The sequence below is a fragment of the Pleurodeles waltl genome, chromosome 3_1 (assembly GCF_031143425.1).
Source record: "Pleurodeles waltl isolate 20211129_DDA chromosome 3_1, aPleWal1.hap1.20221129, whole genome shotgun sequence".
NCBI lineage: Eukaryota > Metazoa > Chordata > Amphibia > Caudata > Salamandridae > Pleurodeles > Pleurodeles waltl.
Window position 1 is genome coordinate 179481621 of NC_090440.1, and position 26890 is coordinate 179508510.

The 26890-nt window shown below is 46.8% G+C and overlaps 1 protein-coding gene across 2 annotated transcripts in view; it reads left to right on the forward strand.

Annotated features, from left to right (window-relative positions):
* The first annotated feature begins 6637 nt into the window (after positions 1-6637).
* The window catches only part of NRG4 (neuregulin 4), a 227521-nt gene continuing 207268 nt past the window's right edge, over positions 6638-26890 (forward strand). The window contains exon 1 of one of the 2 annotated variants that reach the window (XM_069222109.1): positions 6638-7000. The gene's annotated coding sequence lies outside the window, so the exon portion shown is untranslated. The remainder of the gene's footprint in view (positions 7001-26890) is intronic. The other variant, XM_069222108.1, reaches the window with a different exon arrangement.

Consider the following 26890-nt stretch of genomic DNA (forward strand, 5'->3'; position numbering starts at 1 on the left):
TGTTACATCCTCTGCTACCATCTACTGATAGAGCGGTCCGTACTAATAATTTTACCTCTGTTCGGACGCTCTTTAGGTCGATGAATCTTTTGACTAAGTGGGACTCTCTGTACTCTATATCGATCAACTTCCAAGGATGCTGCAAGCACACAATCTCCTTCTTCTTCTGAGCTTTCACTCTCCCCCATACATTGTTTATTCCACTCTCACTGTGTAGTGGGAACTGTTGCACGGTGCCATTTGTACTCATTACCTGACCCGAGACCTGTGGTGGAACCATCACTTGCTGCTGACTCATTGGTGCCAAGGGTATTTGCATTTGCTCATTAGGTACCATGGGTAACTGCTGTTGCATTGGCTGCATTTGCGTCATCTGCATACGAGGCATCTGCATCTGCTGCATAGGTTGCAATCCCTGCAATTGATTTATGGTCTGAAAATTTGGGTTTGGACCTCTCATTTTCGGTCCCCTCATTGTCTGAAATGCATTGACATCATTGTTTTGCTGACCAACACCTACACCTGCACCTGCACCTTCCTGCACCACCATCGGGCACTCGCGTTTCCAATGACCTACGATTCCGCACGCGTGACACGGCATCACCTTCTTCATTGCCTGCACACCCGTCACAACAGTGTTCAAATCCGGACCATTATTCGCAAAACCTCCTCTGCCTCTGCCTCTGGCCTGTGGCTGAAACACCGTGTTTCCCTGTAACTGCGGCTGCGGTTGCGGTATCTGCTGTTGGAACCCTTGCAACCCTTGCAGACCTTGCAAACCTGTCTGAGCTGCCTTAAGCTGCATCATCATCACCTTCTCTTTCAACTTTTTCTGTTTCACTTCAATTTCGTCGCTACAGTATTTCGCATAATTCAAGACTTCGTCAATCGGTTTAGACTGCCAGCATATCAGATGCGACTTTATCATCTGACTTATCTCTGGCCTCAGCCCTTCCACAAATCTAAACACAAAATGAAGCATGTCCTTCGCCTCTATTGTTTCCGTGCCACTGTAGTTCTTAAACGCCTTCAACAACCTCTCATAGTAACTATGAATCGATTCTTTAGCCTCTTGGGCAGTTCGATCAATCTTCTGCCAATCCACATTTTTCGCGGCAACCTTCGTCTTCAAATGCTCAATCACCTTATAGTACAAGCTCATCACCATAGGTGAGGGTGCACCCGTCTCCCTGTCTCTCTCTGGTTCACTTGTCGGCCAACCTACAGCTCTTTTGCAATCCTCCCACAAATCTGCCGGAACCACAATCTCAAAGAGAGTGTTCAGGTCTTCCCAGAGACATTTTGCAAGCTTCACAAACCTATCAGTCTGTTGATACCATTCGATCGGTTTCTCTCTCAGTTTGGGAAAATCGTCCGTAAAAGACTGAATATCGCTTCTGTGCCATGGTACATGTATTAATTTTCCCCCTGCTGTCTCCCTCATTGGTAACATGGTTACTGTCTCGCTGCTTTGTGGTCTTTTCTCATTATGCTCTGTAGCACTGTCCCTCCTCTTTTCCTTTCTCTTTACCCACCTGCTTTCCCACTTGTCTAAGCACCTCCACACTTGTGCACTCTGCAGCAATTCTCTAAGGTGCGCCTTCATGCCTGCTGACCTCATGTGTTCAAAATCTGTGGCCCCAAAATCCAGCCTGTAGCTCCTGCTCAAATGTTTTGTCTTGTCTATGTCAACCCCATTTTTGTCGGCTATTTCCTGCAAGCTTTTATGTACCTTGTTCACTTCCTTCGTAATCTTTGGACATAGATACCTCAACTCTTCTTCCGAGTAGGACTCTAACCTATTCACACCCATAGTCCCTTCCACCAATTCTTGTGCTTCCATGTTTAACCTCATCCTATTCAGATAATCTTCTCCTTTCCCACTGGCTGAGCCCTGTGTGGAATTCAAACTGTTGAACCACTGTGTCAGCTGTTGCGCATTCACCCCCATCAGTGTAGCGTTCACATCGACTGCCATTGATGGTTGCGGCAACTTTTCAGTGTTCGATGTTAGAGGTATTATCAGGGGGGGGCTCGACCTCACCAGTGTTGACTGAGCACACATGGGACTAAACTCCATCAAGGACCCAGATCCATTTGGCTGAGCCGCTATCGGAGTTATCCCTGGAGTGTTTTCTATGCACCTCCTTTCGGTCCCATTCTGCAGCATTGATCCCTGACCGCTCATACCTAAGTTAGGCTGACTATACAAAGGTACAGGTGGACCTACAGTAATGGGTAGTGATATCGCATCTGGGTTTTGTCCATTTCCCATGTTCTGAGGCATGTTCATTCCCACACCATGGGTCATCATTGCCGGCATGCCCATCTGACTCCCCGTCATTTGGGCATGTGCGTTTCCCCCCTGCATCTGCTTTTGGGGCATCAAAAACTGAGTTGATTCAGCTTGTGCCAATGTCTGGTTGTGACCATTCTGTACTCCCCTTACGGTTTGTTCTAGAATCATTCCTCCACTGTTGTCACTGCTGTAGTACCCTGGCATCTGCGGCTGATAATTTTCTGCTGGTTTCAACAAGGGCACATCTGGATATATTCTCCTAACCTGCGGTATCTGCGGGGTGAACAATAAACTCGGGTCCTTAGATCCCGATGACGCTCCTGAACTCTGGGTTTCACTGTTCCGTACCGGTGCCGGAGGGGCAGAACTGGTACTTGGACCTTGTCCATTCTCCGCATAAGGTGGTGGACGGTCGTTCAGCAATTGCATTATTAACTCCTCATCCTCTAACTCCTCTTCTCTTCTCAACTTTTCCTCGTCCTCTCTATCCTTGGAACACTTCCTGTCTGTCTTACAGGTAGCTTTCTTACCTGCCTCCCCTTCTTCCTTAGTAATTGCGGGAAACAATTTTATCCCCTGCAATACATCTGACCTCCACACCTTCTGTGCATTATCCCACCTAGCATCCGCTAGTGTCTTTTCTACCTTTCTCATCCTGGTCTCAAACTTCTTCTGCTGTTGCTGTCTGGCCATTAGTTCCCAAATCGCTAGAGCCTCAAACTGGGCTGGCCTTGGAGGCACCTTCATGTCGTACATCGTGAATCTCAAATTCTCTAGGATCCTTATATTGAATGTCCCATGTATCGGGAACGCTACGCTCCCATGTTTCTCTGTCAGTTTGTGCCATTGCTTTAGCCAAAGACACGGAGCTACCCCCTTCTCTTCCATTACAATGTAAGCTGGTGTGCCCTCGGGCGGCGTCTCCTCTCCTACGCTCGCTTTAATGTAAGACTCCCCCTTCAACGCACTCCTAAATGCTTTAAAGAATTTCATTTTCTCGTCTTTTATTTCACAAAGTTTGTAATCAATAGGTGACTTTAATTCCCGGAATACTCTTCGCTTGCCTTTCCCCTTCCAATCGAGTCCCTACGGACTGCGTCCAATCCGTGCGCGACCCTTCTCTGCAACCAACCTATCCCAGCGCGGCTCCTAGTGACGTCACACTCACACACACTGCGGCTGACAAAGCCTCGCGGCTAGTCTTCCTTCACTCAGCTCCTCTCGTAACAACTTCTTGCATGTATCGCGAGCTACCAAAAACTAAAACAGATCTGTCGGTTTACTACAGGAAGGGTAACACAATCGCTTCAGGACCTTAGGGATTTTTCACTAGCCTCGGCAGTTATTCCATCTTTCTCGGTCCCCACGTTCGCAAGCAAATCTGACCCGCAGACCTACTCTCAACTTGTCAATGATCTGTTCTAGTGCACTTAGAATCTTGTCAAAGCCCGAAGTCGAAGTTTCTTTCACTCCCTTACACACGTACCGACTCGTTGACCACGCCCGATCAACCTACTAAACCGCCCAGACCACAACATAAAACAACATACTCCGGAGTCTCTTGACCTCGCAGGGCCCGTCTCAACAACAACAACCACGTGGACCTTTTTATGCACAAAGCGCCACACGCACATGAAGTTCGACGACTTCCCTACTCTCACACTCGGAGTCGCACCTCCGCTATTTCTATGAAGTTCGACGACTTCTCTACTTCTACACTCGGAGTCGCACCTCCGCTATCTTCTAAAAGAAAAATCCTCGCAACCTTTTCACACACCCTGCGGCAATAAGCTGTGCAAGCGCAAAACCCTAACTTCACTCATACCATCACTAGTACCGCCAACGCCGAATCCACACCTCCATTCTCTCCATTCGCAAGCTCCGAGATCCCGGGAAAGTCGCAGTGGACCTAGCCCATCATCATTCTGTCAATCTATTTTTATCCAAGAAAAAAAATCTAATTCAACTTCTCGAGTGGGGTCTCAAAATGCGTAACCGTTAATTCAACACCATGTACTTTAAGAGTACAGGGTCCCAAAAGACGAAACCGTCCTCTGCTACCATCTACTGATAGAGCGGTCCGTACTAATAATTTTACCTGTGTTCGGACGCTCTTTAGGCCGATGAATCTTTTGACTAAGTGGGACTCTCTGTACTCTATATCGATCAACTTCCTTAAATCAATAATTAATAACGAACATAAGCAATACCTTGATCAACATAACACTTGACAATTAATCCAGAATACATTTCGGCGAACCCTGACCTTTCAGTCAGGAATAACCACACCAGTTTATTCAAAGTTAGTGAATTTTATTTCCCTATATTAACAAAGCTAGCACAATATAGATGTGTCTCAACACCAAATGATAAACATATATGGACATTAATAGCTGTCCATAACGGCGAAACAGGTGCAATCTATGTAGCATTTGAATCACAAGGCATTCGATAATAGCAATGCAAAACACTAATACGATAATCTGTAACGAACTAATTGCATACATTTAGTCAGCATAACAAGATCTCAAATTGCATCGTGCGACATGTGGAATCCTCGTCTAACCTCAAATTAGCATCGGCATGTGGGACTTCATGCAAAAAAACAATTTAGCAACATTAATTTAGAAAACTCCTAACTAGGGCTCTTATCAAAATCAGCAGTTGGTTACCTAAAGGAAACACAATGCAATTTTATAATTTCCTTTCATATTTACCAATTACGATCAGCAATCAAGGAAGTCTTCGTCTCACAGGTACCGTTTCTCGATCAGCATGGGACGGGGCAAAAGGGGCAGGGGTGGACGGGGCAATTGCCTCACGGCGGCAAGGTAAAACTACTACTTCATGCAAGGGATCAAAGTTAAAGTCTCTAGGGCAAGAATCATTAAAGTCTCTTTCTCTCGATTAGAGAAAGCATCAAAGTCTCTTTCAAAATGGCGTCGCAGCAAAGTGGGCCATAATAGCTACGGAATGACGCGATGTCTGGCAATAGCTGGTAATGGCTGATAATAGCTACTTTCCTCTCGTGCACCTGGGTTTTATAGACAACAGTTCAAATCCAGTAGGGTCTTCCATTGGAGGGTTCATAGGTTAGCTTCAAATTGTCCAATCAAAAACGACAGTTCTCAAGCTTTTACTTAAGCATACATTATCCTTGGAGATGGGTACGCAAGTTGCAACATTTTATACCAATTAACTCACTTTCAGAGCTTCCATTGTCCGCACCTGCAGATCGACCTTGGAGTAAAGAGAAAATATGCCAGGCTGGCACGAAACCTTAAGATAAGCATGTGAACGGTCTCAGTGGAAAAGTACAGCTTCAAGCAAAAGTACACGTTTAATAGCACATTGAAAAAATACGAGCATCTAAACCGTGAGACCAGGCCACTAGGCCGAAGCCTGCACTAAAGTACTGCTAAGCTAAAACATTTCAAACAAGCAAATCATAGCACACGTTTACGATTATGTCGGATTAGTGCAATTCTAATACACCACGTTATATAAAGCACGCTTATAAATGTTGGCAAACTACTCTGAGGGCACATTTTGTCCCCGTACAATCTTTATTAGTTCGGTTAAAGTCACACATGATTATTTCACACTACGTTTACGTGTTAATAAATGTAAAACCTTCATTTTCTGCTTCATCAAAAGCTAGAGGTAGGCAGTGGGTGGTGGAAATGGGCTGTATCTAATGCTGCTCCTTGTCGTAGGAGGCCGAGCTGAACTTTCAGCCCAAGCCTAAAACAATTTTACAATTTTTCCCGCTAGTAAAATCAGCTTCAGTTTCCCTGCACCCAGGACATCCCAGTGTAAGAACCGGACCATTTGTGACTGGTTGGAGTAGTATCCGACGGAACTCTGTGAACACTGCTCTGTCTGACTTGCAGCGTTGGCCTAGGAGCATTCCCGGTCCTCTAGATGTGCTAGAACCAGCTCTGGGATTTATGCCAGAAGCCCTGGATGGCGGGAGACCACCTGTTTTGGCCGTGTTGCCCTATCAAGATCTCATGTGTACATGAGAAATGTTCTCCACTCCTTTGTCACTCTTTTCGAAAAAACAATAAAAATGTACCGAAACATAAAACTAAAGCGAGGCAAACTACACACGCTGAAAACGAAAACAGATACATGAAGTGCATTCAAGTACCAGTTTCCGGCCCTTCAAGCATCTCAAAGCACGGACGAATTGCCTATACTTTTCTCAGAGAAAAGTGGAAACTTTCTCTGACACTTCCAGACTGTCGCGCAGCTGTTGGGATGTCGCAGAAGACATTATTAGCTCGGAACAAGCACGCCGTAGGAGGAATGCCTCACGTGACCCGCGTGGCATTTCATGACGTTTTTAAGAGCAAAGAGGCTGAAGCATGAGGGTATTATCCTTTATAAGGTCGCTGGCTGGGACACTGTACGATTCATCAGGGATTTAAACTTTGCTGTTCGGGGAGGAGATTTCCTGAGGAAGAGTTAACGTTCTTCAGCCGGGTTGATTACATAAGGCAGGGTTACTGTAAATAAAGTTAAGGCAGGAGAGAGAGAGAGACTGTGCCCCGGGGAGGAGCATGCTCGGTGCAACACCTCCGTAATGCCAGGAAGTAGCGATTTCAAGTTGTTGTCACATGGGCTGTCTTCCGAAAGGATTAAAGACCTGGGGTAAAACACTCCAGGAACCGGAGTTTGCGGTTTCGAAATAAGACAGTAAGTACAAAACTGCTCGTCTTATATTTCAAGGTTTACTGATTTCGTGGGTTATTTTTGAGAAAAGGGCATCTGCAGTTTTACAGATAACTGGCTATCGGTGAGAACAAAATACAGTCTCTCTCGAAGGTGCGCCGAGGGCTATATTAAAAAGGTGCTTAAAGCATGCGCGGCGTACCAGCTCCTGGCTCAGTATAACTTAACGATGAATTTAACAAAATTAAAGCTGCAGTGGCCATGGTTTGTGGTCCTGGATGCATGGCGCGGGGGTCCCCGTTTCCCATCCTGTAATTGATAGTACACGTCAATTTGCATTTAAATGCCAATGAACTAACACACCACAAGTTACAGCTAAGAGGAGGTGGTGCAACGGTAGTGTCCAATCACATTGCTGCCAAGTGAGTTCATATGATGTAACACCCCCGGCGCGTGACCACTTGGCGCTATGATTTATTTAACCAGGCTTTTCCATTTTCCAGATAGATAATCCAGACACTCTGCCATACAGGTGCAAAAAACGTAAGAAGGAAAAAAAGAATTCATGCTATTATTCTACCTAACAAGGTGTATGGTAGCATGTCCCGGAAGGGTTCGGAGTTTGTACCCGGCATCTCCTATTTAAAGAGAGCCCAGCGAAAGAGAAAATGGGTAGCTAAAAAGACGTCATGAAAATAGCTTTCCTCCTTTCATCTGAGAAAGTTTGTGGAAGCCGCGCTGTTATTTCATTGAGATTTCGTATATTCTGGGCGGTTGCCTGTCTAATTCTAATTGAAGTACCACAATGCACCGAGTGAGACACCATAGGCAGTAAAATATTTAACATTTTTTAGAGGGGCACAGAAGTGGACACATAAAACACTAGTGGTATTGGGTGGGCATGTGTCTATTAATGTGAGATAAATCCCCTCCCCTTCCCCCCCCCCCGGATTGGAATCCAGCCGAGAATGCTTACTCGTGGGAGCAGCCCATCACTCCCTTTGGTAGAGTTCCCTTGGTGGATGTCAGTGATCACAGCGACGCTATATAGGATGGTTTCGTGGGTTACTCACGTCACCCAACCAAAATTGTTATTTTTAAATGCATCTATGGCACTGTTTCGGAACGGGCTTTTAAAGTCCGATACGTGCGGTGATATTCGAATACTCTAGGGGCTGGTACATTTCTCGAGAGCATTATTTCCGCACAGCAGCCACGTGCACATGTGCATGCCACTTCCGCAGCACTGCGTTGAGGGATGAGTGGTCTGAGGATGCCTCATCGAAACCAGTCCCAGTTCCCTGTTCTGTTCTTCCGGATTGTTCCGTCTAAGGACAGTCCAGTCCTGGACCTCTGGACAATGCTTTAAAAAGCCAAAATGCAATGAATGGGCACCGCTAAAACTGCTTAAAACAGTACAATTAAAACATATTTTTTGCTAGAAAACAGTAGTTTGACAGAAAATGGCTTCCAAATAAGCACCATGGTAACTAATGTGCCTATCTGCTCCGTTTAGTAGTATATGCTTGTTTCCTCGAGGTGTTGGCGGTTTCAAGGACCACTGCCCCTATTAAAGAAGCTCCCTGTCCATATGTTGGTGAAAATGCCCAGGCTTCACTTACAGGCGATGCTTGGTTAGGCGGTAAGGCCTTTTTTTTTATATTACTTCCTATGATGGCAACATTTTCACGGAAAACAGAACAAAATAGCACTTTCACGGGGGCTAAAAAAAATCCTAGCAGCAGCCCACCGACCCTTGGGTATCAATTGACCCACTTGGTTGTACGAATGCAGTTTCAAAGCTTAATATCTCTGAATAGTCGTAGGGAATTTAGTGGATGTTCTGTAATTCTTACCCAACAGACATATTCACAAGCTTTTCTCCAGAATGATTATTGCAAATATCAAATCACATGTTTAACAGCGTTTCAGGCTTTTGTGCATGCTTAGTAAGTTGGCCCTAACCATCTTCCGGTCTGGGAACAAGAGCAGTAAGACATCCTGCTTTGGTGAAGTTTTATGTAGCTCTTTTTGGGACAGAGTGACCAAACCGAGACTCGTTTGTGTGTGTAAAAGGCCGCTTTATTGGAACAGGTGCCACTAAACCTACCCCCCTTGGCCTTTGCCTTACAAAACTAATACCTCACTAGACATTGAATCACCTACCCCTCCCATCCCCCTCCCCTACCCCGATCCCTCCCCCCTTTACCCTCAACCTGTCTTTTCTTTCCTCTTGTCTCCTTTACCTTCTCCCGACCTACCCGCTTCTTTGAACCTGTCCGCTACTGAGCAGTCTCCTGCCTGTCACTGGAACTGGAACCGAATCACCACAGAACAACTCGCAGCAACGCTCTCCCTGAACCAACCCACCAGCAACCCCAACGAGGCCGCCAACAACCTCACCAACTGGATCTCCGACTGCGCCAACCTCCTGGCCCCTCTGAAGACCCAAACCAACACCAACAACCACAAGAAAAACTCCTGGTTCACCACCGAACTCAAAAACTCCAAGAAAGAATGCCGCCTCCGCGAGAAGACATGGCGCCTCAACCCGACAGAGGAAAACCTGACAGCTCTCAAGGACACCACCCGCCAACACCACCAACGCCTCCGCACCGCACGAAAAACAGCCTACCAGAACAGACTTGACAACAACGCCCACAACAGCAAGGAACTATTTGGCATCGTCAAAGAGCTCTCCAACCCGGACGCAGAAACCAACCCCATCCCTCCCTCACAGGAACTCTGCGACTCCCTCGCGATCTTCTTCCACCGTAAGATCGCCGACATCTACAACAGCTTCACGACCACCAACATGAACCCGCCCCCGGAAGCCGCAAACAACATCTCCACCATCCTCGCCTGGAACCCTACCACCACCGAGGAAACCACCCGCGTCATGAACTCGATCCACTCGGGATCACCCTCCGACCCCTGTCCTCACCACATTTACAACAAGGCCGACAACATCATCGCACCCCACCTCCGTGACGTCATCAACGCCTCCCTCACCACTGCTACCTTCCCTGAAAGCTGGAAACACGCAGAACTCAACGCCCTCTTAAAGAAACCTACAGCAGACCCCACCGAACTCAAAAACTTCCGGCCTATCTCCCTCCTACCGTTCCCCGCCAAAGTGATTGAGAAAATCGTCAACGCTCAACTCACCGCCGCCCTGGAAACCTCCGACTCCCTCGACTCCACTCAGTTCGGATTCAGGGCCAACCACAGCACCGAAACCGCCCTCATCGCAGCCACGGACGACATCCGAGCCCTGACCGACAAGGGTGAAACCGTGGCCCTCATTCTCCTGGATCTCTCTGCAGCCTTTGACACGGTCTGCCACCGCACCCTGATAGACCGCCTCTGCAGCGCCGGCATCAGAGGCAAGGCCCTGGAATGGGTCATCTCCTTCCTCTCCGGAAGGACCCAGAGAGTCCGCCTCCCCCCCTTCAGATCCGCAGCCACGGAGATCATCTGCGGCGTACCCCAAGGATCCTCCCTCAGCCCCACCCTATTCAACGTCTACATGACCCCCCTGGCAAACATCGCACGCAAACACGGACTCAACATCATATCCTACGCCGACGACACCCAGCTCATCTTATCCCTCACCAACAACCCCACATCAGCAAGGACCAGACTGCACGACGGCATGAAGGAAGTAGCGACCTGGATGACAGACAGCCGACTGAAACTGAACACAGATAAAACGGAGGTCCTCATCCTCGGCCCTACCCCCTCCGCATGGGACGACTCCTGGTGGCCCCCCGCCCTAGGCAGCACTCCCCAACCGACCAACCACGCACGCAACCTCGGCTTCATCCTGGACTCCTCCCTCTCGATGACCAGACAGGTCAACTCGGTGACCTCAGCGTGCTTCAACACCCTCCGCATGCTCCGCAAGGTCCTCCGCTGGATCCCCATCGACACCAGGAAGACCGTCACCCACGCCCTCGTCACCAGCCGCCTGGACTACGGGAACACTCTGTACGCCGGCATCACCACCAAGCTGCAGAGGAAACTTCAACGGATCCAGAACGCCGCAGCACGACTCATCCTGGACATACCTCGCCACCACCACATCTCCGGACACCTGAGAAAACTCCATTGGCTCCCGGTCAACAAGAGGATCACCTTCAGATTCCTCACCCATGCACACAAAGCCCTCTACAACCTCGGACCCAAACTCATCAACTCCCGCGTCTCCTTCTACACTCCTCCGCGCACTCTGCGCTCCACCGGTCAGGCCTTGGCAGCCGTTCCCCGCATCCGCAAAACCACCGCCGGAGGAAAATCCTTCTCTTTTCTGGCAGCGAAGACCTGGAACTCCCTGCCCAGTCACCTTCGCGCCATACCCGAACACCTCCCCTTCAGAAGGCAGCTCAAGACCTGGCTCTTCGAGCACTGACCCCCTCCCCCCCAGCGCCTTGAGACCCTTATGGGTGAGTAGCGCGCTTTATAAATGTGATTGATTGATTGATTGATTGTCCTTGTCTAATTACTGTTCCCCCCGTCCTAATACCTGACTTTCCCTGCCAGCTCCGTCCTCCCCCCAAGCTTTTAATAGCTGCCCTGCAGCTGTCCCCGCCTCGGCACGCACCTGTCCAAGCGACACCTACCTTACCACAAAAAACGGACACCTGCTCCAAGAAAACCCACCTCAATCAGCGTAACCACAGGGAGGGAGGGAGGGGAAAGAAACTAGCGCCCAACCGCCTACACCCTAGGCCACCAGGTCACCTTTCAAAATGGTGCCTGATCACCTGAAATGGCCGGTTAAATATCTAAACCCACACCCCTTACATGACACCCCGGACGTCCAACCACGTCGCGGGTCGTGCCACCTGTCCCAAAAACCCCGGGGGGGAACTCCTTGTTCCTCCTCTTCCCCCCCGAGGCCCCATTGGGACAGAGTGACCAAACCGAGACTCGTTTGTGTGTGTAAAAGGCCGCTTTATTGGAACAGGTGCCCCTAAACCTACCCCCCTTGGCCTTTGCCTTACAAAACTAATACCTCACTAGACATTGAATCACCTACCCCCGCCACTCCCCCTCCCCTACCACGATCCCTCCCCCCTTTACCCTCGACCTGTCTTTTCTTTCCTCTTGTCTCCTTTACCTTCTCCCGACCTACCCGCTTCTTTGAACCTGTCCGCTAGTGAGCAGTCTCCTGCCTGTCCTTGTCTAATTAGTGTTCCCCCCGTCCTAATACATGACTTTCCCTGCCAGCTCCGTCCTCCCCCCGAGCTTTTAATAGCTGCCCTGCAGCTGTCCCCGCCACCAGAAAAAGAGGGGTACCACTTTTTCTGCCCCCCCCCAGGGCTCCCGTAGTAATCCCCTTAGCTCCTCCCTAAGCTGTAACAGGTATAACTCCATCCCTACAAAGGATAAGTGCACCCCGTCATCCCGAAAGAACTCCGCGTCCACAAACCTTATGTCGGCATGCTCCAAAAAAGATATCCCGCGCTCCGCACAAAAACCCTTAATTTCTTTATTTACCTTACGTCTAGCCCTCTCAATCGCCCCCGGTTTTCTAGCCCCTCTCCACTTCCGACACGGTATAAACGCTGTGAAAACCACATGGCAACCCTTCCACTGCTCGATCACCATCTGCAGATCCCTTTTCATGACCTTCAACAAATTCAACCCTGTGGTCCTTACCAGGTCGTTCTCCCTCAAATGCACTATCAATAAATCTGGACAATGCCCTCTCCCGTGCGATCTCTGAAGACTGGGCACCAACTCATCCCACTTCATTCCCCCTCTTCCGATCCACTTCACCCGATAACGTTCCGCATCCAGACCCAGATTACCCCCTGCAGCAGTCCTTCGTGCCTGTCGTTGTGCCCACTTAACAAATGAGTGCCCAATCACCCATATCTCCAGGTAGGCCGCTTCTGGCCCCAGGACCACACCTGAAAAAGAGAAAAATTATGAAAATACCCCACTTCCTTTAACATACCTCCTGAAACACTCAGACCGCCATCTCCCCAAAGCCATCATCTCCTCCCTACCCCAGCCCTTGCCTCCAGCCTCCGTAGCCACCCCGATCCTAAATGAATGCGTCCCAAAGCTCGCCGCCTCCAGACCCAACCCCGAGAGCCCTTTCCGCATTACTGCCATAAGCTGTCCCGCAGTTACCTTACGACCGTCCGCATGGCAAAAAACCGGCCCGTCTAAACCCGCCGACTTCGCGCGCAGCTGTATACCTAGCTTGACTGGGCAAATGCCCATATATGGATAGCGGCGAAGCACGACCGTGACCCCAACCCCTTTTTGATCTGTCTTTGATTGGCGGACCCACAATTCCAACCCTTCTCTGCCCTCCTGAACCTCCCTCCATAAAATTCCTGGTTTTCCAGCCAAACCCAGCAATTCCGATACTCGGAAGGCGCCGAAGAACATCCAAGACATCAATGTCCTAAAAAGGATGACCTCATAACCGTCATAACAAAGATCCCCCAGTGCCGGTAGCAAATTCTTTAGAATTGCCAGCGTTATCGGGTGGCGCGCCCGACCTCTATGCCCCAAAGATCTCTCCCAACCCTGAAGAATTCTCACTCCCAATTCTCCCGCCGACGGAGGGTAACCCCACAGAAGCTTACCCATAAACCGGAGAGCCTCCAACTTACCCGAGATCGTGACTCTAGATTGTCCCTTACCAATTAAATCCATAATGAATTGAACCACGTCTTTCCACAATTTCCTCCTGTCTCACCCGTCGACGAGCCCCAGATACCAAGAAATCCTCCCACGCCTTCGCATATGCCCTCCGAGTCGACGGAGCCAAATAGCTCAAAACCAGTCGAAGCATCTGGGTTCGCCTACTCTCCACAAAGCCTTCGGCATACAAATTCTTCTCAGGGCCACGCCCGTGGTTAATCCATGGAAATGCTCCCACTGAGAACGAGACAAAGCATCCGCGATGTCATTATCAACCCCCGGAACGTGCTTTGCACTAAATTGTATGTCATTACGCAGGCATTGAAGGACAAAAACGCGTAGTAGCTGGAATAATCCTGCCTCCCGCGCCGACTGGCGATTCACCATCTGCACCACCGCCAAATTATCTACCCGAAACAGAACCCGCAAATGACTCAGTTCCCCACCTCACAAGTACACAGCTACGATCAGCGGAAAAAATTCCACATTCGCAATGCTGCGACCCCCCTGCTTCCACTCCCCTGGCCATTTTTCCGCACACCACCTCCCCTCCCAGTATAGCCCAAAGCCCGCTGAACCCGCCGCATCCGAAAAAAGCTGCGCATCCCATTCCCACTCGTGCCATACCTGTAGGGGGATGCCATTGAAGGATTCTAAGAACTTCATCCACATGCGTAAATCCTCCCGCACTCCCACCTTTAACCGCACATGATGATGTGGAAGCGCGTGTCCCGCCAGCGCCAACGAAAACCTTCTGCAAAATACCCTACCCGCTCGCACTACTCTACACGCAAAATTAAAATGCCCCAGTAACACCTGAATCTCCATCACTGTGAACTTGTGCTTACGCAACATGCCATAAATTAGACTGACCATGTCCTCCTTTTTGTTGGCAGGTAATCTGGCTATACCTGCAACCGTATCCAATTCGATCCCCAAAAAAGACAGCGCTGTAGCTGGCCCCACTGTCTTTTCGAGAGCCAGGGGCACACCCAGGTCTCCCATGTTTTCCATAAACCAGCTCAGCACTGCCGCACAACACGGGCTGTCTGCCGGTGCCGCAAAAAAGAAGTCATCCAAGTAGTGAGTTATCTCTTGGTGACCCGTAAGCCGCACAAAAATCCACTGAAGGGCCATACTGAATCGCTCAAACAGCGCACACGAGCTGGAGCACCCCATAGGCAGTGCCTTGTCCACGTACCAGTTGCCCCGAAACTGGATACCCAACAACTCAAAATCATCCGGGTGAACCGGAAGTAACCGAAAAGCTGACTTGACGTCAGTCTTAGCCATCAAAGCCCCCAGCCCCAGCTGATCCACCATCTGGACCGCTACGTCAACCGACGCATACGACACCTTTGTGAATTCCTCCGGTATGAAGTCATTAACGGAGGCCCCTTCCGGCCATGACAAATGATGTATTAGCCGAAACTGCCCTTCTTCTTTCTTTGGAACAAAGCCAATTGGCAACACAATAAGGTGTGGCAAAGGCCAAAAGCAAAAAGGACCCGCCATGCGACCCTCTTTAACCTCCTTCATCAGTTTTCCTTGAACCAACTCCTCTTTCCCGCGTACTGATCGAAGATTCTCCGCCCACCGACGCTCCCGCGGACCCTGGTATCCCAATCTAAACCCATCCCGAAAACCCCGAACCAACAAATCGGCCTCACTCTGCTTGTTGTACCCTTCCAGCCAAATTTGTAACTGATCGACCTTAACCGGCGTAATAGCCTTTTCCCGTAACGCCTGACCTCTGACGCTGACCCTCCTTTCCTCCAACATTGGCCCCTTGACTCCCACTTGTAGTTCCCCCCGTGCTGACGGCGTTCTGTTGTCCACCACACGCTGTAACCGGATGTCGACCCACGCATTTTGAACATTCGTGACGGAACTTACAGTACTCTCTGGTACACATTCCTTTGTTATAATCCCAGCACGCCCCTGACCTTCCGGTCCCTGCCCCGCTCGATCTACTGGGGCTGGAGCCCCCGACCCCACCCCTTGGGTGGGGCGCTCCCGAAAGGGCCGATATATTATGGGCAAACCGCTAGCTGTGAACACCGTTTTCCCGAACTTCGCTGGGCCCATGGTATGTTGCCACAGGTCCGTATCAATTTCCCCCCATTGCACTTCCGAATCCGCCGCCATGCGCGCTCTAAATTCTTCATCATATTGGCGCCACGCATACCCCCCGTAATTGAGTTGCGCCTTCCTTATGATGTCCATATATTTAAACAGTGCAACGGACCGCTCCGGGAAGCATTCGCAATAAACGCTAGCGAATATCAAGAAAGCCGCCGTCCAGTTTTCAATCGTGATTGGCACTTTTGGCCGCTTTGACAGCTCCCATTCTTCTTCCTTGGAGCCCTCTTTTGCTCTTACCTCCCGATGTAACAACTTTAATATATCCACATACTCCCCTTTCCAAATCTTATCCTTCGTAGTCGCCATTAAGTGTGCCCCCAAAGGTTTTGCCGTGCCCATGTTTGGCAGTTTCACCTTCTTGGATGACGGCTCCCCCTCCTTTTCAACGTTGCCGCATCTTTCCGCCTCCTTCCCATCTGCACCTTCCCCCGACCCGAGCTCGCCTTCTGCACCTCTTTCTGCCCTCTCCCTTCGCCCTCCGTGGAGACCCCCGCGTCTTGCATATACACACCCCTTACTAAGCGCACCACCTCTTCTCTCGCCTCCGATGCCACAGATATCATTGAGCATGATGAAACCTTACCTGGAGATAGCACCGGGGGCCGCTCCTGAACCGTCCGTGCCTCTCCGCCCCTGCGCTCCTTGCGGCTTTCCCAGGGCCGCATAACCTCCCGCTGCACCTGAAAAGACTGATGACAGGATTAGATGTCCCCGCCCCTTCTTCTCCCACCAATCATGCTCGCTACCGCTACGCAATTCACCCTCCTCCAAGCTTTCATCTGACACCCCTTCATCCCGTCTCCTTGCATCCACACCCGCACAACAACACCTTATAACGCCACTATACTCCCCTCTAATAGACAATGACCTCTTGGCCGGCCCCGGACGTTGCTCCTCCCAGGCCGCGGCGTCGGGGGGTACAAAACCCACTCCTCCGGACAGCCTAGAAGAAGGTTCCGCAGCCCCAACCCGCCGTCTGCTCCGTCCTGTTGACGCCATCCGGCTAGCCGCCCAAGGGGTAGCCTTCTCTTCCTCCCAGTGCAACCGAGCCGTCTCCTGCTCGCCTGGGTCATCCTCCTCGTAGTCCAACGGCCCCTGCCAAACAAGGTCTGGTGTGCCTGGTGAAGACTCAACATCCCACTGATATAAGCCCCCTGTAACCCCCCATCTGGATCCTCTTCCTCAACCACCTCATCCTCCTTCACCACTGCACCCTTAAAATTCCCAGGGCCGTATGTTCTTTTGGGGGCCCCCTTAAAACTGTCCCCTACGGGTCCTTCTGAGTCCTGCCAGCCACCCCCCACCGCTCCCTCACTTTCTTCCTCGCTACTCCACTGTAACATCGTTGGCCATTTCTTTGATATTGGGACCCTGGGGTCCCTTTCTGCCTCCCCTGCTTCCTCTCTCTGTGTCCCGGGCCTCCCCTTCCCACAGACACCTGGGCCCCTGCCTTCACCCCCTCCCCTGGTATCCTGCCCAAAGACGCCACTTTCACCCCGCTCCGGCTTAGCGCCGACCCAGGACCTATGGCCCGCTGTTTTTTGCCTCCTCTTTAGCGGTCCTGCCGCGCGCGCCCGCTTTCCTTGGGCTATCACTTCCCCCGGTAGCGCTCGTCCCGAGCGCTCCGGTTGTCCCCAGGCTGCTTCCCTGGGGCCGCAACACCAGCCGCGGCCTCACCCTGCCCCCCCGAGTCGGCCTCCCGCCCAGCCGAGCAAAGCCAGGCTCCGCCTCCGGGGAATCCCTCGGGGCTGCCGGCCTACGCTCAGGCCGCGCAGCCCTCCCTTTCCCTGCGCCAGGCCCGCCCCTCGCCCCCGCCCCCCGAGACACACCGCTTACCTTTCCAGCAACAAGGAGGGGAGCAGGCAGCGACCGCCGCCGCCACCCCCGCGGAGGCCCTCCTCGCCGGGCGGCCCGGCTCCAGGGCCCCCTCTTTCAATAGGTCCATTCGGCCGGCCTGCCGAAGCAGCGCAACGGCCTCTAGCACCTTGGGATCCACCTCCATCTCGCCTGATGACACAAACTACTCCCAAACAATCTAGGTAAGCCGTCTAAACAACACTAAAACTGCCTAATACGCTGACCAATTTTGATTTTCCTACTCACAAAAAACCGCTACCACGTGAAAGAAACTAGCGCCCAACCGCCTACACCCTAGGCCACCAGGTCACCTTTCAAAATGGTGCCTGATCACCCAAAATGGCCGGTTAAATATCTAAACCCACCCCCCTTACATGACACCCCGGACGACCAACCACGTCGCGGGTCGTGCCACCTGTCCCAAAAACCCGGGGGGGGAACTCCTCGTTCCTCCTCTCCCCCCCCCCCGAAGCCCCATTTTCACTAACTTAAGTGTTTATATCCTTTATGTAGGAACTTAATAAGGTCGGCCAAACACAATCCTGCCTCACTTTGTTCTTCATTGAGAGTTACCCTGTCATTTGCTTTTCCGAGCAAACATTAATGCCAGCTGTATTGTATGGGAATAAGGCACTTATCAAATGCGGAAATAGAGGATCCACTCCCAGTACGTTATGGATACTCCACAGCCACAATTTAGTGTAAAGGACTGCATCAGAACTGTGTTTTGCTCTATATAGGCCAGGCCAGTATATCTTTCAAGTCACCTGCTATCTCCTGGTGTCCAAAAAGAAGAAACAAATAAAGAAACATTGTCAATTCTTCTTCTGGGTGCCCTTATGAAGTAATGTGTATAGGCCATAATTACAAATGCTCCTGCCTCTGAATTCAATAATTATAGCCCATGTTAAAATTCGATACCCGGGGATTGGATTATATCAAGTGCGATAAGTAGTGCTGATTCCCAGTTCACCCATGCTAAATAGGGCACAGTGAGAATTTTGGTGCTTACAACACCAAAATCCGATTGTCTTTTCAAACCTAACCCTTACTCTGACTCTAAACAGGGAAGGAGTAACCACAAGTTTGGCAGGACGGGTCATCCATCACTATCAGTGCTCCCTTTATGAGTTTTGGAGGGATTGGGTTTGCCCCCAAGTGACACATGGGAAGTAAACAACAGGTTCAATCAAAGTAAAGTTCATAACCCTTAAACTGACTAGGAAAACGTTTTCCTTTCTTCAAGAATGGGCAAGAGTCTCAAAGTTACCACTTTCTGTTTATTACATCAGTATAAATCTCTTTAAGAAGGAAAAGTACCTGAATAGGTTTTCTCTCTTTAGACTAGATGTATTTTTGCCATATAGCACGGAGGCTTGTATTTACACCTAAAGAGGTATGTAACTACTGCAACTGTAAACCTGGGAGCACAGAAGATCCACTGCATTTAATTTTGTTTTGTAAGTGTTTGAAAATAATTTCTTCAACCCTCTTAAAAAGTTTAAGATAGCCTCCAGATGGGACGTCATGGGTATAGTGACATGAAAGAGGTAATGCAAGCCACTAATATGTTTTTTAAGGAAACCTGGTTAATTCAGCTTAAAACACCTAAGGTGGATTTATACTGTCCTAGTTTATAAGGCAGATAAAGATAAGTAAACTTAAATGTATTTGCGTTCTTGTACTTTTTTTTATGGGAGTTTTAAGGGCCTTTTCACAAACTGCATTTTATAGTATGTTTAGTAGTACTACAGTAGTACTTCCAAAGTACTACAAAATGCTGTTCACAAACCTCCACACCTCCAGCTCTCCTATCTTTTCTATGGTTAAATGCTCACACATGTAAGCGTACTACTTAGTCGGAAATGCGGGAGGAACTGAGGGAGTGGCTGGAAAATCGGGAATACTTACTACAAAATAGGAGGGTTTAGGAGCAGAAGGGAGGGGTTTAGGGTGGGACTTCCACCTACCCACAAAAGAGTAAACACTTTGCTATTCACTGACTGGACTTTTAAAGTTTCTACAGCCAAAAAGGGACTTGTACAGCAGTAAATTACTCCAGCTCATAGCTAGCATAAGTCCAGCACCACTTATGCTCAACCACTAGTACTGCAACCCCCGGTACTGCACCCCCTTCCATGGAAAATAATGTAGGAAGTAACTTAAAACATCATAAGAAAAAATGTTAAATGAAACTACATTATTTAAAATAGTTAAAAGTAGAAATAAATATCTAACAATTAAACACATTTATGTAGTAATTATAAAATATTTTAACAAACTTTTTCCTGGCTTTATAAATTAGTGTAACATTACTTTTTATTGAAATATAATCAAACTACTTTTAATTAATTCTATGCACCACTTTTAATAATTATTCATACATATTAAAGTGTATTTCTTTTACTTTTAGATGGGAATTTTTTCTTTTCATTTAATCTTCAGAAACAAAATTTTAATACATTTAATATATTTACATTAACTACATATTTAATTAAACATTAAGTTAATAGTACTGTAGCATTTCTTATTTTATTCTACCTTTAAAATAAATCTATAAATTGAAATTGCATTAATTTTTGACATACACTATTTGTACTACTTTTTTGAGTTATATAAAGTTTTTTTTCGTTTCTCTCTACTTTATCATGGGGAGACTCCATAATCGAGGTGAAGCTCTCTGTCTGGTAAAGTATAGGGAAACATTAAAAAGTTCAATAAACTTTATTAAAAAAACAGTAAAATATGTTATGCTAAATATTATTGTAAATTCATTTTATAGATTTATTTTTTAAAATGTGAAACAAAAGAAAACCATTTACAGCAATATCACCTTGATTTTGAATTCAATCTTTAACTCATTTTAAGATATTACATTAATATTATTTTTCTGAAGTTTAAATTAAAATATACATTCCCCCAGAAAGTTCATAAAATATTATGCATTAATAATGATAAACATGATGATTAAAGGTAGGTTGATTATATTTGAACAAAAAAATATGTTACATCATTTAAAAATAGCAACATTTTGCTTAACATTTTATAATTAAGGAATAAATCTCTTCTATTTTTATATATTGTTTTAACATGAAATTATACTTATTTATATTTTGAACTATTTTAAATAATTTGAAATGATTTAACATTATTTCCTAGGGGGTTTATCTTTAGTCCCTATCTCCATTATGTTCTATGGGAAGGTGCTGCAGTATCACTGGCTGGCCATATACAGTGCTTGACTTAGTAATGTTTATTTTTGACAGTTGTAACTTTCACTCGGAAACATGGCTACACTCCCTTTTTCAGGAAGTGGAGACACACAAGCCTATGCTTTTTAATAACTTTACATACAGATTATGTGAATAACCAAAAGTAATAAAGTTACTCGAAATTGTAAGAGTAAATTACACATGTTACTTACTCACAAGTCTAAGTTACCTTTGTGAATAGCTCCGTTAGTGTTCATGTCTGAAAAAAACATTGAATTTGAAATAATAAACGTATTTATCTATGTTTATTGGATTTTTGTTAGAACCTGACTTGGGATGCTTTAACATATTGGCAATAACAGACTGACAGAAGTAACTCTTCGTTCATGTTAGGGAAAAGAGATAGGTATGCCAGTGCAAACTGTGTTTTATGAATCTAGCCCAGATCCGATGACCATATGACTGATTCCAGTGATCAGATGTGAAGTCCAATTAATGAGCAGAATTAGGGCTTGTGAAGGCTGCTTGAAAGCCCAGCTCAGGATCCTGTGTATCTGGGTGGTGGGGTGGAGTTAGGGGTGGTGGTGGTGGAGGGGGGGGCATTCAGACTTAGCCATTTCGTTCAGGCTCCATTCTTGTTGGAAGCATGAAGGGGCTAGTAAGAAAATATATTGTAGGGGAATCACAGGAAACACCAGGAAGTTTGGGCCTTCATTGTCCCTTTAGATAGTGTAAGACATCAGACTTGCAAAACAATGTCCAGAAATGTATTATGTTTAAAAAAAAAACAGCCATATGTTAAGGAATTGGAAAATAATGCAGACCACAGTTAGAACCGAGAACCACTGAAAGTTCAGGAAATCGGTGAAATGTGGATGGTCAGGCATTTTGGAAGGTGACCCCGGCCTAACCAATGAAAGCAATAAGAAGTGGATAGGACACATCACCAAACTGCGTAATAGCAGAGTTAAAAGAGATGAGTAAAAAAAACAGTTTATAGTACTAAGTTGTTCATTTGCTTCTCAGAGCTAAAAATCGTTAACATTACAGATAGGATAAAAGTATCACCTGAGACTTTGGGTCTGATTATGAGTTTGGAGGTCACGAGACCACCAGACCCACGGTGGCAGTCAGGACCACTGCTGCTGTGGCGGTCCGACCGCCACATTACGACCCTGGCAGTCAGACCTCCAAGATACCACCATCTCAGCCGGGATCGGTGATCCTGACGGGTTGACGGCAGGTGCAGGTTGCAATTAGCCAGGGTGGGGTTGCATGCAGTGCCTCTCTGCTGATTACGACCTGGTTCCCTGCCAGCCTTTTCATGGCAGTTTCACGACCATGGAAAGGCTGGTGGAGAACAGGTGCAGGGGGCAGCAGGGGGGGCCCTGCAAAGCCCATGCACTTGGCATGAGCAGTGCTGGGGTCCCCCTGCCCAGCACCCTCGCAATGCTCACTGTGGTGCTGGTGCCCCCTGTGGGCGACAGCATTGCTACCGTTTCGATTACGAGCCAGCGACAATGCTGCCTGCCACTTCCCCGTTGTGCTGACAGGCGGAAACCTTGGTTTCCACCAGTCAGCCCAGCAGGAAAGTCGTAATGGGCCTGGCAGGGAGGTAGCCACTAAGACAGCAACCTCCCTGACGGAAGTTCGGCAGACAGGAAATCCCATCCACCGAACTTATAATCAGTCCCTTTGTCATGAAATCATCTAAGATCATCACAGGAATGTTGGGATTTCATTTTAAAAATGCAATTCAAGGGAGCGCTAAGAACGTACCAGTTTTCTGAATATTAGAGATAAGCAAGGGTTGTGGCATCTGAAAAATACCTTGCAGAGATCTTGGAAATTACCTTTACCTCTCCATGTTACATCCACTGTTTTTCCTCAACTTATCTTAGATGAACTACGAAAGTGGTCAAATAATAACAAGAACATTTTGCAATTTCAGACATATTTCAGGGAGTTTTACTCTATTACTCATAATACTATTTCATTAACCCTATTGGCAAGCTGGCACAGTGCACGGGTAGCTGCACCACTTTATTGTGTATTTGTAGATTTCACGGAAATGTTTGATTGTACTTGCTAAATTGTGGTCCAAAATACTTATCCTGTGCATGCCACATAATTTGCTACATATTCTCTGACTGCAACACAATAAGGCCTAGACAACAGTCACAAAATGGTCAGCAGAAGATATGCCTAACAAAATATATTGTCATTCTGCAGTTATACATTTCTGTGGTCTGGCCCTATACGTATTTATTAGTGATGTTGTCTTCAAGTTGAGGCTTATTGAGACATATTCTCCCTGGCTAGCACCTAATAGAGTCCACATTTTGTTTGACATTAATTATCTTTTATTATGGGACTGTACAGCATGGTACTACAAAGATTATTGCTTGCTACATGCAGAACACTCAATTGGTTAAAAATGAATATGAATAAAAGTCAGGTTTTTTCATTTGGCTCCACCAAGCTTAAATGACTTGGTTCATTGATAACTGAAAAGTATAATCTTTATTTGAATAGAGGTACTTGGGGATAATGATTGATAAAAAAAACTGTCCTGTGGTCTTTTTCTCAACCCAGTAATAGGGGCTATCAAAAAATCTGACTAATGGCTTCTCAAAATGTATGCCATTTGAAGCATGGAGGTGGATGATTAACACTACTGTTGAAAGCATGCAATGCTGAAATTAACCCAGTAGTAATTTATGGAGCACAAATAGTTGTTCTTGTCCTGAATGAAAGAAGTTGAGGAAGCTGAAACTCCGCAGACCACTAGAACAAAATCGGAGTTTCTCAACGGAGGTTATCCAACTTGATTTAAAAATGACTTTATTTAATCTGTGGAAAATACAAATGACAGCTACTTAGTATGCTATTTTAATCCAATCTACATTAGTTACTCTTGCAAACTGGATTCATAAAGAACTGATATGCAGCAACTCATCTGTATACAATCATTACTTCCCAAGACGTGAATAGCGGCTACATAATTTAGATCTGAGATCAGCTTTCAATGAAAAACAACAAGCAAAATTGTTACTGAAGGCACGGATCAACAATGGAATTAAAACATGGTCCTGCCGAACTGATCTGGAATACATAACTAGTAAATCTACATACAAGAGATATTGTACATCTGTACATTGTCGAATGTGACATATTTGTTTGCAATGTATATCAATATGTGGACCAGACGTAGATGAAAATGTTGCGGCAGACGAAATTTAATCTCCTCCATTGGAATGCTTGAACATATTATGCTTTTTAGCTGTAAGGAGGCTTTGTGAAGGCAATATATGAAACTATGCCTCCTGGCGGTAGCCATCCATGATGAGGAAGCCCTGAAATTATTTTTTATGTATCCCAAATACCCTAGTATTCTCTTCATAAACCCCTCTTTACCTATTATATTTTGCCTTTTAAAGGTTATAAGGGTTCTTTTATCTGAAATAGATGTATTATGTAACAAACAAACAAAAAAGAATTGTGGGGAAAGGCAGATATTCTGTGGTGTTTTAATGTCCAAAAGAGTTTCCGAAGAGGACAGTTTTCTTCATGTATTCTGTGCTGGGTATGGTATTACCTCAGGCTTGTATAGTTTTCTTGGCAGAGTCTGGTGGTGTAGCTGGTATTTAAGTGATTCTGTCAAAAGTTAAATTTTTTTCACCTGAAAGATATTGATAGAAATGATTTGTTAGAAAAGGAAACAAGTCAATATTTGCATTTGTATAATAAATAATTAACAAAATTAACATATGAAGAAAACAATGTCTTTTCATATCCTATTTTACAAGCCACCTCACAGCCACCTTACAGCTCCTGGTGATGAGGCTAGTGGCTCATAAGAAGCCAGTTACCGTCTTCTCCTAAGTGCCTGGGGCCCTCCGTGAGCCAGAGTAACAGGAGAAACACTCATAGGCTCCAGGAAGAATAGAGGTGTGATGCCAAAGAACCGCAGTGTCTGACAACACTGAGGAGCTTTTTCTGGTTCAATCTCACCTGTAAACAGGGCAGTTCTGAGAATCAAATTCTCGTGTAAGGGAGACCTTGGGGTCTGAACTTGTTATAAAGATTATTGGCCTCATTACGAGTTTGGCGGTCAAGAGACCACCAAACTCGCAGTGGCGGTCAGACTGCCGTAATCCTGGCGGTCCGAATGCCAGATTATGAACGCCACCACCACCAGGATCATGGATCCCATCCCGATGAGTTGGCAGCGGTCGAATTTGTGGTCAGCTACTGCGACGCTGAGTTCAGCCCCACCGTGCAGATCACGACTTCCCTTTCCTCCATCCTTTTCATGGCAGGGTCCCCACCATGAAAAGGCTGGCAGAAAGGCAGTGCACCATGTTATGGGCAGTGCAGTGCCCCCCCGCCCAGCACCCTCGGAATGCACGCTGTCTGCTATGGGGGCACGCTCTGTGTCATGCCGGCGCACTGTTTCCACTGGGCTGACGGCGGAAACCTCCTAATACAGAGGTTTTTGACGGAAACTTTGCAATAGGCCCGGGGAGGGGGAGCAGTTGGGGCGGAGACCTCCAGCTTTGCGGCGGTCTCTTCTCCACAGGTCTGGAGGACCGATGGTCAGCCCCCCAAACTCATAATGAGGCAAAAGAAATTTTTAAGGAAGCTGTTGCAGCTTCCTAAGAAGTGGCTAAGTGTCTTTAAAGGAAAATAAAAAGAAACTCATTATTGTATCTAGCAGATGAGGCTGGTGTCAGGGAGGAATGGCATAATGTGGGACTAATGATGGAATGGAACACAGCTGAGTTAATAGCTGCTGGACGATTTTTATATAACCTAACATCTACTTCAGTGCTTTTGCTACTTCCACCTAAAATGAAGGAATCCAGGGACATCCCCATCAAATATGTAAAGTGTCAACAGTCCTTCCATATCCCCTACAACAATCCTAGCATGATGCATGTGGTTGACCCGCACGTGCGTGTGGTACGGTTTGTAAAGAACCTTATGGTACATTTCGCAATTCTTCACACAAAAGAGAGTCTGTTTGTGCTGATAACAGAATCTCCAAATATTGTGTATAATTGTCTATTCAGAATTCTCTCCCACTCATTGTTATATGACAGTTTTGGATTTGGGAGGAAGGTGATTAACAGCAATAGATTTTAGAAACAAGACCTCTAAAGCCTATTAATTTGGGTACCAGGAATTTGAAAGGAGACCTCTCCCTAAGACCTGCACACTTTATCCTGGGTAGAGTACCCAGTGTCTCTACCCTGTAGAGTTTCTAAGGGAATTTCTAAGTATGCCCATTTCTTAAGATGAAAGACCAAATTACCCTGGAGAAATTATTTAATTATTCCCTCCCTTTGAAAAGATTTGCTACCATTCTACACTCCCTGTTCTCTCTGTTTACTTAAGGGACCCACTGTTATTGTCAGGGTGAAGTTGCTATTGAAATGTGTCAGAGTGTATGTGGATGGGAAAGTCCTAATAAAGTTGTTAACATGTCACAGCTATGAAGGGTAGTGGCCACAGGAGTGCTAAGATATACATTGGGGTGGGGGTATCTGATTTCTGTGTAGCCAAATTATATCCCACAAGGAACTGCCAAAAATAGTATGATCCATTAATACCCAAATCTTGTCAGTCTCAAGAATGGATCAGTCCACTTCAAAATGGAATTGCTCCACTACATGCATGCCAAACACACACACATATATATATTATATATATATATATATATGTTTGGCATGCACAAATCCTCTTTTCTGTCGGGGTTGTAGTAGTAACCCCATGGAAAGTGTAGGTCTGGGAATTATGTTAAATACAATGATCCATTTTTTGTATTAATGTATGATTTCTGTATATCCTTACTAACATTTTCCAGCAAAGGTGTAAAATTAGCTCTATATAATAATGAGGTATTCAAAGTGTTCATTTTATGCCTAAATATATAATGTCTAGCCATTGGAAAGGGAAAATAAAGTTAGCAATCAAATTTCTTTGTTCAGCTTTCTGTAAATCCCCCCTAATATTTTGCTGCATGGGTAGA